The following is a 15368-nucleotide window of genomic DNA, read 5'->3' as shown; positions in this document are numbered from 1 at the left end:
TCACTATTATTTTGTAATTTGTGAGGGGAAACCCCTAACAAATTATGACCGTTTGGTTTGGGTGGGGTGCTCAGTCGCAAAAACTGCAATAAATTAGAATTCACGCTTCACTTCTCCAATTCCAGAAACTTTCTTTTTCATTTTTCCCTTTCTCTTTTCTACATTTCCAACAACCCTTTCTCTCCAAACCTTCAACAACATTAATCAATTTTAAGGTAATTTTTTAGGTTTAAGTTAAGTTTCTTATTTGTTTTCAATTTACATTCATCTAATCACACTTATTACTCTTCATCTTTTATATTTCATGTATAATTTTGGTCATTTAAAGGTGTTAAATTTTACAGTAAAGAAGCTTCAAATCTAAAGTATATATAGTAAAAAAAAATTCATCCATTTAAGTTACACTTTTTTTTTAAAAGTTGAATGTCTTTGATATTTGTGTTTGTTGATATTGTGAACTTTTAATGTTTATAAAAAAAATCGAAAATAAAATTTATTTGTGTCATAATATTTATAATTTTTTTTGGTGTTATTCTGTTAACATAAATATACGAGTTTTTTACTTAAATAAACCATTTTTGAAAAAAAATCCCAAAATAACTCACTTTGAAGAACAAGTGCCAGATAAATTGGCGTATGCTCTCTAAGTTAAAAAGGTGGCGCCAATTGGATTGACTTATGCATCTAGTGCTGCCAATCCAATTGACGCTTATGTGTTAGCTTTAAGAGGATACGCCAATTGGTTTGACACCTATGTGTGTTGTGTAATTTTTTTTGGAAAAATAATCTACATTTTATATAAAAGTCGAAATTAGACCAGTTGGTATTAATATTAATATGCGTTTACATATGAATACCAAAAAGACTAATGTCGTTGACTGGGATGACCTAACCGATCTCGGGTACCACATCCCCTAGCTACCCGAATGCGTGATCCTAATCCATGTTGATGATTCACCCCAGGTGTTTGAGGATTTGGGGGCCCAGGAACATCACCATCACCTACAGGAGATTCCCTAAGATATTCAGACAAATTCGTGTAGTCTTGTGTATGCAATGAAGAGCTACCACCATAACTGAGTACGGGACCCATGCAAGAGTAGTTGGGTTGTGTTTGAGTTATTGGAGGGCGACCAGGACGAATGAAGGGCGACATTGGTGTGAATGATACGTTGAGGAAATGTTAAAATAATTATTGTGGTGTTTGGTAGCCATATGGTTGTTGCATGTTTTGGTTTTGTGATGTTTGAGATTCCTGGCTATAGGAGGAGGAGAGACGGTTAGTGTTAAATGATCGATGAGTGTTTTGGATAAGGTGGCTATGGTAGGGTGATATGTTGGGTGTATATTGATGTTGGGTGTCTTGATGACGATCTTCTTATTGGTGGTGGTACGGGGTATGCTCTTGGTATTGTGGTTGGATGTTTGGCATGTTAAGGTCGTATGTTTGTCTATTTGTGGGCCGGAAATTTTGATGGGAAGGGGGTTGTGAGTAACCGGCATGGAAATATTGTTGTGGGTTAGATGTTGAACCTTCTTGTGTGTAAGTTACCTGGTGTGGATCGTATAGGTACATATCCTCGACGAGGAACTCAAATCCAACCGATATGTACCAAGCCATATAATTACAAGTTAATTTTTCTTCGTTTGGCATCACAACGTCAATTAAGACATAGTCTTGTCGGTGCTTCCATTTTCGACACTCAGATCTAGCGAAACTTTGCCAAGGATTAAAGTTTCACTGGTCGTTAAATTTTTGTAGATGCCATTCTCCGAGGTTTGTCGGGGGATCTGGGATGTGTCAAGCATCTTCGGTAGAATTTTTATCTAACAGTAAGTTGTTGTAATATGCCTTAAGGCATGAAAGGAGTATACCTTGACCTCTTGAGTTATCATCTAACAAGTCAGCACCCAAGAGTTCCATGCAAATTGAATTCACATAGTTGGTTTTCCCATGTCATTGTGGCATGCGCACATACTCTCCAGGACGCTTATAACCATGTATCAGATGTTTACAAGGCCATTACCGTCATGAATGTCTATAACGAAAGCTTCACAGTGCTAGCAATGGAGGAATATTGGTCTCCATATCAAGGGGACATAGTTTGACACAATGATGAGATGCGAAGAAAGAAAAAAGGACGGTCAAACATCACGCGTATTAGAACAAAAATGGATACAACCGATAAAATGATAAGATTATGTAGTATATGTCGTCAATCCGGACACAATAAGAAAAAATATCTCAATCTCGGAGCAACTTTTGCATCCTAATCTACTATCTCCTTTCAATTTTTGTAACCTTTGATTTTGATATATTAATAACTTTTTGTTACAACAATTTTAACAGCAAACGTCACTCCAACTTAAACACACTTAAAACTGAACAGGTCTGAACAAACAAAACAAACAACATATATCAAAACAGATAAAAATAATTAACCACAACATTTAAAAATAACATTTCTAACTGATTACAACAATCAAACTGATATTATTTGGTCCAAACATCATTTCCCTAGCATCCTTGTCATTTTTAACTCACACTCATCCACGTACGACATCGTGTCTCTCAATACTTCTAATTTTTTCGCCTTCAAGTATGTTTCCGTATAACCAACAAATCAAGTCTCTCTGTAGTTGCTCAAAACGATAGATGTTTGTTAGATACCCAAAAGTGCTTATTTGAGCTATCAAATATGGGTATCTTTCACTCCATTTCCTTGCTAAAATGTCGAAACCACCTTTGTTTCAGATGAAATGAAATGCAATGATAATCTATCTTGGTACCCTTGATTTGTGTGTTATTGTGCAGGAAGTAGGCATGAAATAATAGAAAATGAAGACACAAAAATATGGCAAAGGGATCAAATGAAACAAACATTCATCAGCTTCCTCGCTAGGCGAGGGCTATGGCGAAGGAATCGCTAGGCGAGCGTCCAGCGAGCGTGCAGCGAAAAGCTCCAGTATTTAACAGAGGCAAATATCACCACACTCGCTAGGCGAGATTCCAGCGAGGAGTGTGGCGAACACGTCCAGACTTGGTGAAAAGCACAGCCAGCACTCACTCGCTAGGCGAGCCATTAGCGAGCTCCCAGCGAGGATTCTAGTAGCAAAACCTCTCAACCTCGCTGGAGCGAAGGTTGAAGCGTGCCCTTCGCTAGGCGAAGGTTTTGTTCGCTAGGCGAACATGACAGTCTGGGAAAGGCTGTTTCTCTGGGCGTAGGTGCCTCAGGTGCCTAATTTAGGGGTTCGCTAGGCGAAGCAGTCTGCTCGCCTAGCAAGCATGACAACCCAGTAGCTGCTCTATAAGTAGCAAGTGCCACTTTTTGGAGCCATACCTTATTTTTCCCTACTTTTGTACTTTTTCTATATATTTTACAGCATTGTTCCAAGAATCTTTTGTGACCTAGATTTCATTTCTCTTCATCTCTTAACCATCTTTTACAAAAAGAAGGTGGATTCCCATCCAATCTTGATTATTCGACTTGGATGTTGATCAACCTTCTTCCGAAACTTGCCGACCAAGCTACCATGAAAATGAGTAGCTAAGTCCTCCATTTGTCAAGGTTAGATGTAGATGATCATTAGCTTTGTGTGTAAATGTAAGGATCTTCATTTGTAAACTCTTTAATGGTGAATATATGATGAAAACTTTGTTCTTATTCAAAACTCTTTGTGTTGGTTTATGATCGAGAGATGTTTACCAACTCTTAACCTAGGTTTTCATCCAATCTTGTTTGTTAGCTAGAGATAGTAATGAATGATTTTGTTCACCATAAGGTTGAACCAAAAAGTTGTCATTTTGATAGATTGTGTTAGAGATAAACAATGGATCAAAATGGGAAAACTCACAATGTGTGTTAGAGATAAACACATTGGGAGGACTTTGTGAAATAATTTATCATATAAAGGAGTTTATAAGTTTTGTTGATCAAACAAATACATGCAAAGTGATCGTCGAACCCTAACTTTGGCAATATTTCTCAAATATTCAAACCAAAACTTTTACCGCTTTTTATTACATTTTTATGCAAGATACCGTGACACACCAAAACCCTATTGTTAACTTAAGCTAAGAATTAATACAACCATTGAAAGGCGGTGATATCTTACAATCCCTGTGGATACGATAACAAAAACCCGACACTTAAAATTACACTCAACAAAATGGCGCCGTTGCCGGGGATTGTAAATTAATATTGCGAGCATCGCAATGGTTGCTTAATTTTTAGCTTTCGAATTTTTGACGTGTGCTTGTAATTTGTTTGGTTTAGTGTGCAGCTTACGTTTTATGCGAGGGCAAATCCCTGTGGACGAACTTCTTTTTGATCCTGAGATCGAGAGAACCACAAGGAGGCTCAATAGCAAAACGAGACGTAGGAGGCAACAGGCTAGACAACGTCCAGAGCAAGGAGAAAGTTCTTCTACCACAAATCCACCACCATTCATACCTAACATGGAGCCACCACCACCGCCTATTTCTACTCCATGCATAAACAGTCCAAGAAACACCGCTCAGTTTGCCAACCACACGGGAAGGCAAGCTGAGATGAAAACGGGAACTCTCAATTTATTATATGGAAGTCCATTCACCGGAATGGACCATGAAGATCCCTTTGCTTTTCTCACAAAATTTTATGAGATAGCATTGGCGGCCGGAGTGGATCAGGCTCAGGAGCTCCCGTTGTTCAGAAGATTATTTCCCCACGCTTTGCTAGGCAAAGCAAAAGATTGGTACTTAGATCAAACACCAGCCGTCATGACAGGCTGGAAAGTGTTAGAAGAGAAGTTTATCGAAAGATTCTTCTCTCATAACCGGTTCATGGAATCCAAGACGGCCATCTCGGTGTTTGCACAAGGAATCAATGAATCCTTAAATGAAGCGTGGGAAAGATTCAAGTCCATGCTTCGGAAATGTAAAGGGCATGGATTTGATGAATTGACTCAAACCCATATCTTCAAAAATGGACTTCAACCAAATTGCAAGACGTTGTTGGATGCTACCTCGGGTGGCTCTTTATTGTCTAAAAGTGCCGAAGAAGCTACAAATATCATAAATCGAATGGCTCTAAATGATCTTCAGAGTCAAAGTCGAGGCAACTCTTTGAAGAAGCCGGGAGTGCTTGAACTAGGGACGAACGATGCCATCCTTGCCCAAAACAAGCTCATCTCACAACAAGTGGAACTCTTAACGCAACAAATTAAAGAGTTGAGAGAACCGTCTAAAGCTAAACAAATAGCTTGTTGTGAGCTTTGCAAAGGTGAGCATGACACCGGATTCTGTCCACCTCCGGGGTTCGAAGATGTAAACTACATGGAAAACCAAAGGGACTACCAACCGAGACAATAACAACAACAACAACCTTATCAACCACACCCTCTAAATCAACAACATTACCAAGGGAACCAAGGGTTCCAACCTAGGAGTAACTATTACCATAACCAAGGTTATGGAGGTGGTTCTTCTAGCCGTCAAAACCCTCCCCAAAATCCTTATCAACCTCAACAACCGTCGGTCGTAACTTCTAAGTTGGAAGACACATTGACGCAATTCATGCAAATGTCAATGGCAAATCAAAAAAGCAACGACGCGGCTATAAAAAATCTCGAGACTCAAGTTGGGCAACTTGCTAAGCAACTCGCGGAACAACAAACCGGTCCTTCCTTTTCGGCAAACACCCAAACAAATCCTAAGGAACATTGTAAAGCTATCATGACGAGAAGTGGGAGGGAGTTAATTAGTGAGAATAAAAAAAGAGATGAGAAAGAAAATGAGGAGGAAATATTGGAGGAAAATGTTGATGGTGAAGTGGGGGAGTGGAGTGAGGAGGAAGAAGTTGAAAAGAACAAAAAGAATGGTGAAGTTGAAAAGAAAAAAAGTGTGGAGATTGAGAAAAATACGATTAATGAAGTAATGGGGGAGGAAGTGAAAAAACCTAGATGGAGGAGTTCTAGAGTTGCAAAGGGAAAGGAGGTAGTGAGCACTACTCCAATCCAAAATCTTCCTTATCCTCATGCCCCGTCCAAAAGGGAAAATGAACGGCATTACGCCCAGTTCATGGATATTTTTAAACAACTACAAATCAACATTCCGTTTGCCGAAGCTTTGGAGCAAATGCCCAAGTATGCCAAATTCATGAAGGATGTAACACCCTTCTAAAATACCCCAATAATTAATTAAAACAACCAAACATAAATCAGAGTATATATGCAATTTAAGGGTGTCACACTTGACACTTCACACCATGTTCCAATTTAACTCGTCATGCTCATTTATTCATCAAAATAAACATTTGCATAATTCGCAGCGGATAGAAATTAACAACGACATGCAAAACATGTAACACATTACATGTAAGGTTATTCAACAACCAAACCGAAAACAAGGCAAAACATCCCGTCCCGATGTTACATCTACCAGAGCATGACTCACTAAGGAACTACACTAGACTCCAAGGACTAGCTTCTACTCAATCACTACACGTTACCTGAAACATAGTTGTGAGGGTGAGTTCCTCAATCGATATAATAAGCATTATAAAATATCATGTAATGCTAAGTAAATTAACACATTTCATCACCCTAATCATATCACACATTCAGCAACGGCAACATCAACTCATAATCATACTCAACACAACACAACACAAACACACGTATAATATTGGAATACATCCATTCATATTATACGCCACACATACATTATGCAATGAGACTCCATGCATGCGGTACCGACTATTCGTGAACACATAGTTCAACCTCACCGATCAAATCCAGATACGGCTACCAAGCTCACTAGTCCCACTCATTTGAGACCTAGTGACTCACATCACTAATTCCTCACCATGGGAATTAGCTACCACCCCAAGGGCTATGCTATGCACGCTAAATCACCTAGCATGCAAACATCAACAACAATCCACAATAATTCACTCACTAATTCCTCACCATGGGAATTAGCTACCACCATAAAGGCCACAATATGCAAGCTAAATCACTTAGTCATGCAAACATCAACAATCATCCATAATGGACATATGCTCACACTCTAAGCCATAAACAGTCCATTCGCAATTGCATACATAATAGATACATCCACAGCATTATGCATACAATCATACATCATCCACATATTTATCACAAAATCATATCATGCCACATAATCAATCACAGTATTAGCACGCTTTACTAATACCCCTACCGCTCAAAACAACGGGAAATGATCCCTATTATATCATATGCCAATATAGGCCAACCATCAAACATGCACACCACATTTAAATATAGATTTTTCACTTTTCACACAGTGTTAACCGGTTAACGCCCTGGGTTAACCGGTTAACGCAACACAGAACACGCTTCCTGGCAATTCACAACAGTGTTAACCGGTTAACACCCTGGGTTAACCGGTTAACGCAAGACAGACAGCAATATTTCACAATTCATAACAGTGTTAACCGGTTAACACCCTGGGTTAACCGGTTAACGCAAGACAGAAAGCTGTTCCTGCGCTAACACGAAGCAGAATGCAGAATTCTCCGCATTTTCCGCCGTTGGAGGACTTCCGGACCTCCGATTCCAATTCCGTAAAAAGCTACACTTTCGGAAAATCAAGACTCATTCAATTACAGATTCAATTACAGCTTTAACATAACTTATTCATCTCAATTTTTCAGCATTCAACATCCCAATTAGGGTCAAATCAATGGCTTATCACTACCCATTACATGTTAACCCATAATACCCATTAAACGACGATAAACCCCCCTTACCTGAGTTAATCCGGCAATTGATTCTTTGACCTTCAACAATCGCGAACTCTCTTCTTGAGCCCTAGCCTCTTCTTCTCCCTTGCTCTCTTGCTCTTCCTCTTTGCCCTTTTCCACTTTCTGTCGCTTCTCTGGTTTTCACGTAAAAACCCTTTTTACCAAATGGGACCTTATATATATTCCAACTTATTATTCCAATAATAATTCCAAATAATATTCCAATAATAATCTAATTATTTAATTAAATTAATAAATATACTATTAACTTAATTTAAATAATTATCATATTTTATCGGGGTGTTACAACTCTCCCCCACTAAAAGAGTTTTCGTCCTCGAAAACATACCTCAAGCGAATAACTCTGGATAAGACTCCTTCATCTGACTCTCAAGTTCCCAAGTCACATTGCCACCTGCTGGTCCTCCCCAAGCTACCTTTACCAAGGCAATCTCTTTACCCCGCAACTGCTTCAACTCTCGATCCTCGATCCTCATAGGTGATGTTTCAACAGTCAGGTTATCTCTCACCTGTACATCATCTACTTGGACAACATGCGACGGATCAGGAATGTACCTCCTCAACTGAGACACATGAAAAACCTCATACAAATTCGCAAGTGACGGCGGTAAAGCGACACGATAGGCTACCTCTCCTATCCTCTCCAAAATCTGATAAGGACCAATAAATCGAGGTGTCAACTTCTTCGACTTCAAAGCTCGACCAACCCCAGTTATCGGAGTAACACGAAGAAACACATGATCTCCCTCTTGAAACTCAAGTGACTTCCTCCTCTTGTCGTGATAACTCTTCTGACGACTCTGAGCAATCCTCATCTTCTCCTGAATCATCTTAATCTTTTCCGTAGTTTGTTGAACAATCTCCGGTCCAACCACAACACTCTCACCGGACTCATACCAACATAAAGGTGTCCGACATCTCCTACCATACAAAGCTTCAAACGGTGCCATACCAATGCTCGAATGAAAACTATTGTTGTAGGTAAACTCAATCAAAGGTAAATAACAATCCCAAGCACCTCCCTTTTCCAAAACACAAGCCCTCAAAAGATCCTCCAGCGACTGAATCGTCCTCTCAGTCTGACCATCAGTCTGCGGATGATATGCAGAACTCAATCTCAGCTTAGTTCCCAAAGCCCTCTGCAAACCTTCCCAGAACTTCGATGTAAATCTAGGATCTCTGTCCAAAACAATACTCGACGGAATACCATGCAAACTTACAATTTTCTCAATATACAACTCAGCTAATCTCTCTAACGGATAATCCATTCTGATCGGAATGAAATGAGCCGATTTTGTCAATCTGTCAACAATCACCCAAATAGCTTCAAAATTCTTAATTGTCCTCGGTAAACCAGAAACAAAATCCATACTGATACTATCCCACTTCCACTCTGGAATAGCCAACGGTTGCATTAGCCCAGACGGCTTCTGATGCTCAATCTTTGACTTCTGACAAGTCAAACAAGAATAAACAAAACTCGCAATTTCTCTTTTCATTCCCGGCCACCAAAATAACTTTTTCAAATCATGATACATCTTCGTAGCCCCAGGATGAATACTCAGGCCACTACGATGTCCTTCCTCAAGAATACTCTTCTTAAGTTCGGTAACATCCGGAATACACACCCGATTACCAAATTTCAAAACACCATTCTCATCAACTCTGAATTCACCACCTTGACCTTGATTCACTAGAGTCAACGTATCAACCGAAAGCAAATCGGATTTCTGACCCTCTCTAATCTCATCCAGAATACCACTCGTTAACTTCAACATTCCCAATTTAACACTATTGTGAGTACTCTCACACACCAAACTCAAGTCTCTAAACTGCTCAATTAAATCCAATTCCTTAACCATTAACATAGACATATGCAATGATTTCCGACTCAATGCATCAGCCACTACGTTTGCCTTACCCGGATGGTAATTCAAACCAAAGTCATAATCCTTCAGAAACTCTAACCATCTCATCTGTCTCATATTCAGCTCTTTCTGATCAAACAAATACTTTAAACTTTTATGGTCACTGAAAACCTCAAATCTTGACCCGTACAAGTAATGCCTCCATAACTTCAGAACAAATACCACAGCTGCCAACTCTAAATCGTGTGTCGGATAGTTCCTCTCATGAACCTTCAGTTGTCTCGAAGCATAAGCTACAACCTGCTTATTCTGCATCAAAACACCACCCAAACCCAACAATGAAGCATCACAGTAAACCTCAAATGGTTCCGATGGACTCGGTAATATCAGAATAGGAGCAGTAGTTAACCTTCTCTTTAACTCTTGGAAACCTTCTTCACATTTTGAGTCCCAAACAAACGCTTGCCCCTTCCTAGTCAACATCGTCAACGGTAACGCCAACTTAGAAAATCCCTCAATGAATTTCCTATAATAACCTGCAAGTCCAAGAAAACTCCTTATCTCAGAAACTGACTTCGGAGCTTCCCACTTAGATACCGCTTCTATCTTAGAAGGATCAACAGCAACACCACCTCTTGAAATCACATGACCAAGAAAACTAACCTCTTCCAACCAAAATTCACACTTGGACAGTTTAGCAAATAACTTCTTTTCTCGTAGAACTTCTAAAACCACTCTCAAATGTTCAGCATGCTCTTCTTCAGATTTCGAATACACTAAAATATCGTCAATAAACACCACAACAAACTTGTCTAGGTACGGATGGAAAATCCTATTCATATACTCCATAAATACTCCAGGCGCATTAGTCACACCAAAAGGCATTACAGAATACTCATAATGTCCATACCTTGTTCTGAAAGCAGTCTTCTGAATATCCTCAGTTTTCACACGTATCTGATGATACCCCGATCTCAAATCTATTTTGCTGAACACACTCGCACCAACCAACTGATCCATCAAATCATCAATCCTCGGCAAAGGATACCGATTCTTGATCGTCACTTTATTCAGTTGCCTGTAGTCCACACACAACCTCATAGTACCTTCTTTCTTCTTAACCAATAACACTGGTGCACCCCACGGTGACACACTCGGACGAATAAATTTCTTATCCAACAGATCTTCCAACTGACTCTTCAATTCAGTTAACTCAACAGCAGACATACGGTACGGAGCCATCGACATCGGCCTAGTACCAGGTACCAAATCAATCGAGAACTCAACTTCACGCTCTGGCGGTAATTCATTCACTTCTTCAGAAAACACATCAGGAAAATCACACACCACGGCTAGATCGCAAATCACCAATTTATCTTTAGCCTCCAAGGTCGCCAACAGCATAAACAACTCTGCCCCATCTGCTACTGCCTCCTTCACCTGCCTTGCTGATAGAAACAAACTCTTTCCTTCCTTAATCTCAGGAAAGATCACAATCTTATAAAAACAGTTGATATAAACTCGGTTAAACACCAACCAGTTCATACCCAGGATAACATCAATCTGCACTAGTGGAAGACACACGAGGTCCATCCCAAAGTCTCTACCAAAAATACTCAAAGGACAATCTAAACAAACTGAAGTAGTAGTCACTGAACCCTTCGCAGGAGTATCAATCACCATACTACCAAGCATCTCAGATATCTCTAACTTAAGTTTCACAGCACAATCCAAAGATATAAAGGAATGAGTCGCACCTGTGTCAATAATAGCTACAAGAGGAAAGCCATTAATATAACACGTACCTCGGATCAAACGATCATCTGCAGAAGTCTCAGAACCTGATAAAGCAAAGACCTTACCTCCCGACTGGTTCTCTCTCTTCGGCTTAGGACACTGTGGACTGATATGACCCACCTCTCCACAGTTGAAACAAGTCATAGTCTTCAACCGGCACTCTGCAGCCAAGTGACCACCTTTTCCACACTTGAAACACTTCTTCTCATTACTGGTACACTCATGGAAACGATGTCCAGCCTGACCACATCTGTAACACTTAGCAGGGGCACTGGAGTCTCCCCCACTAGGTCTCTTCATCCCACTCTGTCTCTGGAAACCTTTGCCAGCTGCATACGGCTTCCCACGATCATTCTGATTCTTGCCTTTCCTATCAACTCTCTGCTGATAGCTCTCCGCTCTGGCCTTGGTATCCTGTTCAAAAATCCTGCAACAGTCAACCAAGTCGGAAAACACTCTAATCCGCTGATACCCAATAGCCTGCTTGATCTCGGGACGTAACCCGTTCTCAAACTTCACACATTTTGAAAATTCCCCAGTAGCCTCATCATAGGGAATGTAATACTTCGACAGCTCTGTGAACTTAGCAGCATACTCAGTAACAGACCGATTGCCCTGCTTCAATTCTAAGAACTCTATCTCTTTCTTTCCTCTGACATCCTCTGGAAAGTACTTCCTCAGGAATCTCTCTCTGAACACCGCCCAAGTGATCTCAGCACTCCCAGCAGCTTCCAACTCAGTGCGGGCAGCAACCCACCAATCATCTGCTTCTTCTGACAGCATATGCGTACCGAACCTGACCTTCTGGTTATCGGCACACTCAGTCACTCGGAAGATCCTCTCGATCTCCTTCAACCACTTCTGAGCACCATCTGGATCGTATGCTCCCTTGAACATTGGAGGATTGTTCTTCTGGAACTCACTCAGTTGACGAGCAGCTCCCATTCCCACAACATTCGGATTCCCTCCAAGTACTCCAGCTAGCATACCCAGAGCCTCAGCAATCGCAGCATCATCTCTACCTCTTCCAGCCATCTCTATTCTGAAAACCCAACAAGCTAAAACAATAAGTACTGATACGGTTACACAACACCTATCACGTACAGGGAAACAGAATAATTACGACTCGACTCGACCGACTATGCTCTGATACCACTAATGTAACACCCTTCTAAAATACCCCAATAATTAATTAAAACAACCAAACATAAATCAGAGTATATATGCAATTTAAGGGTGTCACACTTGACACTTCACACCATGTTCCAATTTAACTCGTCATGCTCATTTATTCATCAAAATAAACATTTGCATAATTCGCAGCGGATAGAAATTAACAACGACATGCAAAACATGTAACACATTACATGTAAGGTTATTCAACAACCAAACCGAAAACAAGGCAAAACATCCCGTCCCGATGTTACATCTACCAGAGCATGACTCACTAAGGAACTACACTAGACTCCAAGGACTAGCTTCTACTCAATCACTACACGTTACCTGAAACATAGTTGTGAGGGTGAGTTCCTCAATCGATATAATAAGCATTATAAAATATCATGTAATGCTAAGTAAATTAACACATTTCATCACCCTAATCATATCACACATTCAGCAACGGCAACATCAACTCATAATCATACTCAACACAACACAACACAAACACACGTATAATATTGGAATACATCCATTCATATTATACGCCACACATACATTATGCAATGAGACTCCATGCATGCGGTACCGACTATTCGTGAACACATAGTTCAACCTCACCGATCAAATCCAGATACGGCTACCAAGCTCACTAGTCCCACTCATTTGAGACCTAGTGACTCACATCACTAATTCCTCACCATGGGAATTAGCTACCACCCCAAGGGCTATGCTATGCACGCTAAATCACCTAGCATGCAAACATCAACAACAATCCACAATAATTCACTCACTAATTCCTCACCATGGGAATTAGCTACCACCATAAAGGCCACAATATGCAAGCTAAATCACTTAGTCATGCAAACATCAACAATCATCCATAATGGACATATGCTCACACTCTAAGCCATAAACAGTCCATTCGCAATTGCATACATAATAGATACATCCACAGCATTATGCATACAATCATACATCATCCACATATTTATCACATAATCATATCATGCCACATAATCAATCACATTATTAGCACGCTTTACTAATACCCCTACCGCTCAAAACAACGGGAAATGATCCCTATTATATCATACGCCAATATAGGCCAACCATCAAACATGCACACCACATTTAAATATAGATTTTTCACTTTTCACACAGTGTTAACCGGTTAACGCCCTGGGTTAACCGGTTAACGCAACACAGAACACGCTTCCTGACAATTCACAACAGTGTTAACCGGTTAACACCCTGGGTTAACCGGTTAACGCAAGACAGACAGCAATATTTCACAATTCATAACAGTGTTAACCGGTTAACACCCTGGGTTAACCGGTTAACGCAAGACAGAAAGCTGTTCCTGCGCTAACACGAAGCAGAATGCAGAATTCTCCGCATTTTCCGCCGTTGGAGGACTTCCGGACCTCCGATTCCAATTCCGTAAAAAGCTACACTTTCGGAAAATCAAGACTCATCCAATTACAGATTCAATTACAGCTTTAACATAACTTATTCATCTCAATTTTTCAGCATTCAACATCCCAATTAGGGTCAAATCAATGGCTTATCACTACCCATTACATGTTAACCCATAATACCCATTAAACGACGATAAACCCCCCTTACCTGAGTTAATCCGGCAATTGATTCTTTGACCTTCAACAATCGCGAACTCTCTTCTTGAGCCCTAGCCTCTTCTTCTCCCTTGCTCTCTTTCTCTTCCTCTTTGCCCTTTTCCACTTTCTGTCGCTTCTCTGGTTTTCACGTAAAAACCCTTTTTACCAAATGGGACCTTATATATATTCCAACTTATTATTCCAATAATAATTCCAAATAATATTCCAATAATAATCTAATTATTTAATTAAATTAATAAAATATACTATTAACTTAATTTAAATAATTATCATATTTTATCGGGGTGTTACAAAGGACATACTTACAAAAAAACGGAGGTATACGGAACCAGAGACCATCGTCCTAGATGCGAGCTGTAGTGCCATTATTCAAAGGACGCTTCCTAAAAAAGAGGTTGATCCGGGAAGAGTTACTTTGCCAGTTAAAATTGGAGATATCTATGTCGGGAAAGGACTAATTGACTTGGGGTCAATCATTAATCTTATACCATTGTCAATTATAAAGAGGCTTGGCAACATTGAAATTAAGTCCATCCGAATGACGTTGCAATTGGCAGATAAATCGACAACCCATCCGCATGGCGTAGCCCAAGATGTTTTGGTTAAAGTCGACAAATTCTTTTTCCCGGTCGATTTTATTGTTATTGATATGGAGGAAGATGATGATGCTCCGCTCATCTTGGGCCGACCATTCATGAAGACCGCGCGAATGATGATAGACGTTGATGACGGTTTAATGAAGGTGAGAGTCCAAAATGAGGAAGTAACATTCGATCTATTCGAAGCAATGAAGCATTCAAAAGATAGAAATGATAGCTTTCGTATCGATGTGATCGAAGACGCTATTTTGGAAGTTTCAAAGCATATTCATGAGATATCTCCTATGGAGTTAACTCTTGACGACTCATTGGAGGTTTTCACCGTCGATGAAGAGCTAGCTCTTGAGGAATGCTTAAAGGAACTTGATAGTTTAGACGAACTACAACCGTGGGAAGTAGAGGAAGAAGACTTGAAGAAGGAGGTTACTAACGAAAAAACGCCTATTGAATTGAAAATACTACCTTCTACTTTGAAGTATGTATTCCTAGACGAGACCGAGGCAAAGCCGGTCATCA

The sequence above is a fragment of the Lathyrus oleraceus genome, chromosome 6, assembly GCF_024323335.1.
Source record: "Lathyrus oleraceus cultivar Zhongwan6 chromosome 6, CAAS_Psat_ZW6_1.0, whole genome shotgun sequence".
In the NCBI taxonomy this organism is placed as follows: Eukaryota; Viridiplantae; Streptophyta; class Magnoliopsida; order Fabales; family Fabaceae; genus Lathyrus; species Lathyrus oleraceus.
Note: the sequence above shows the minus strand (reverse complement) of the source record.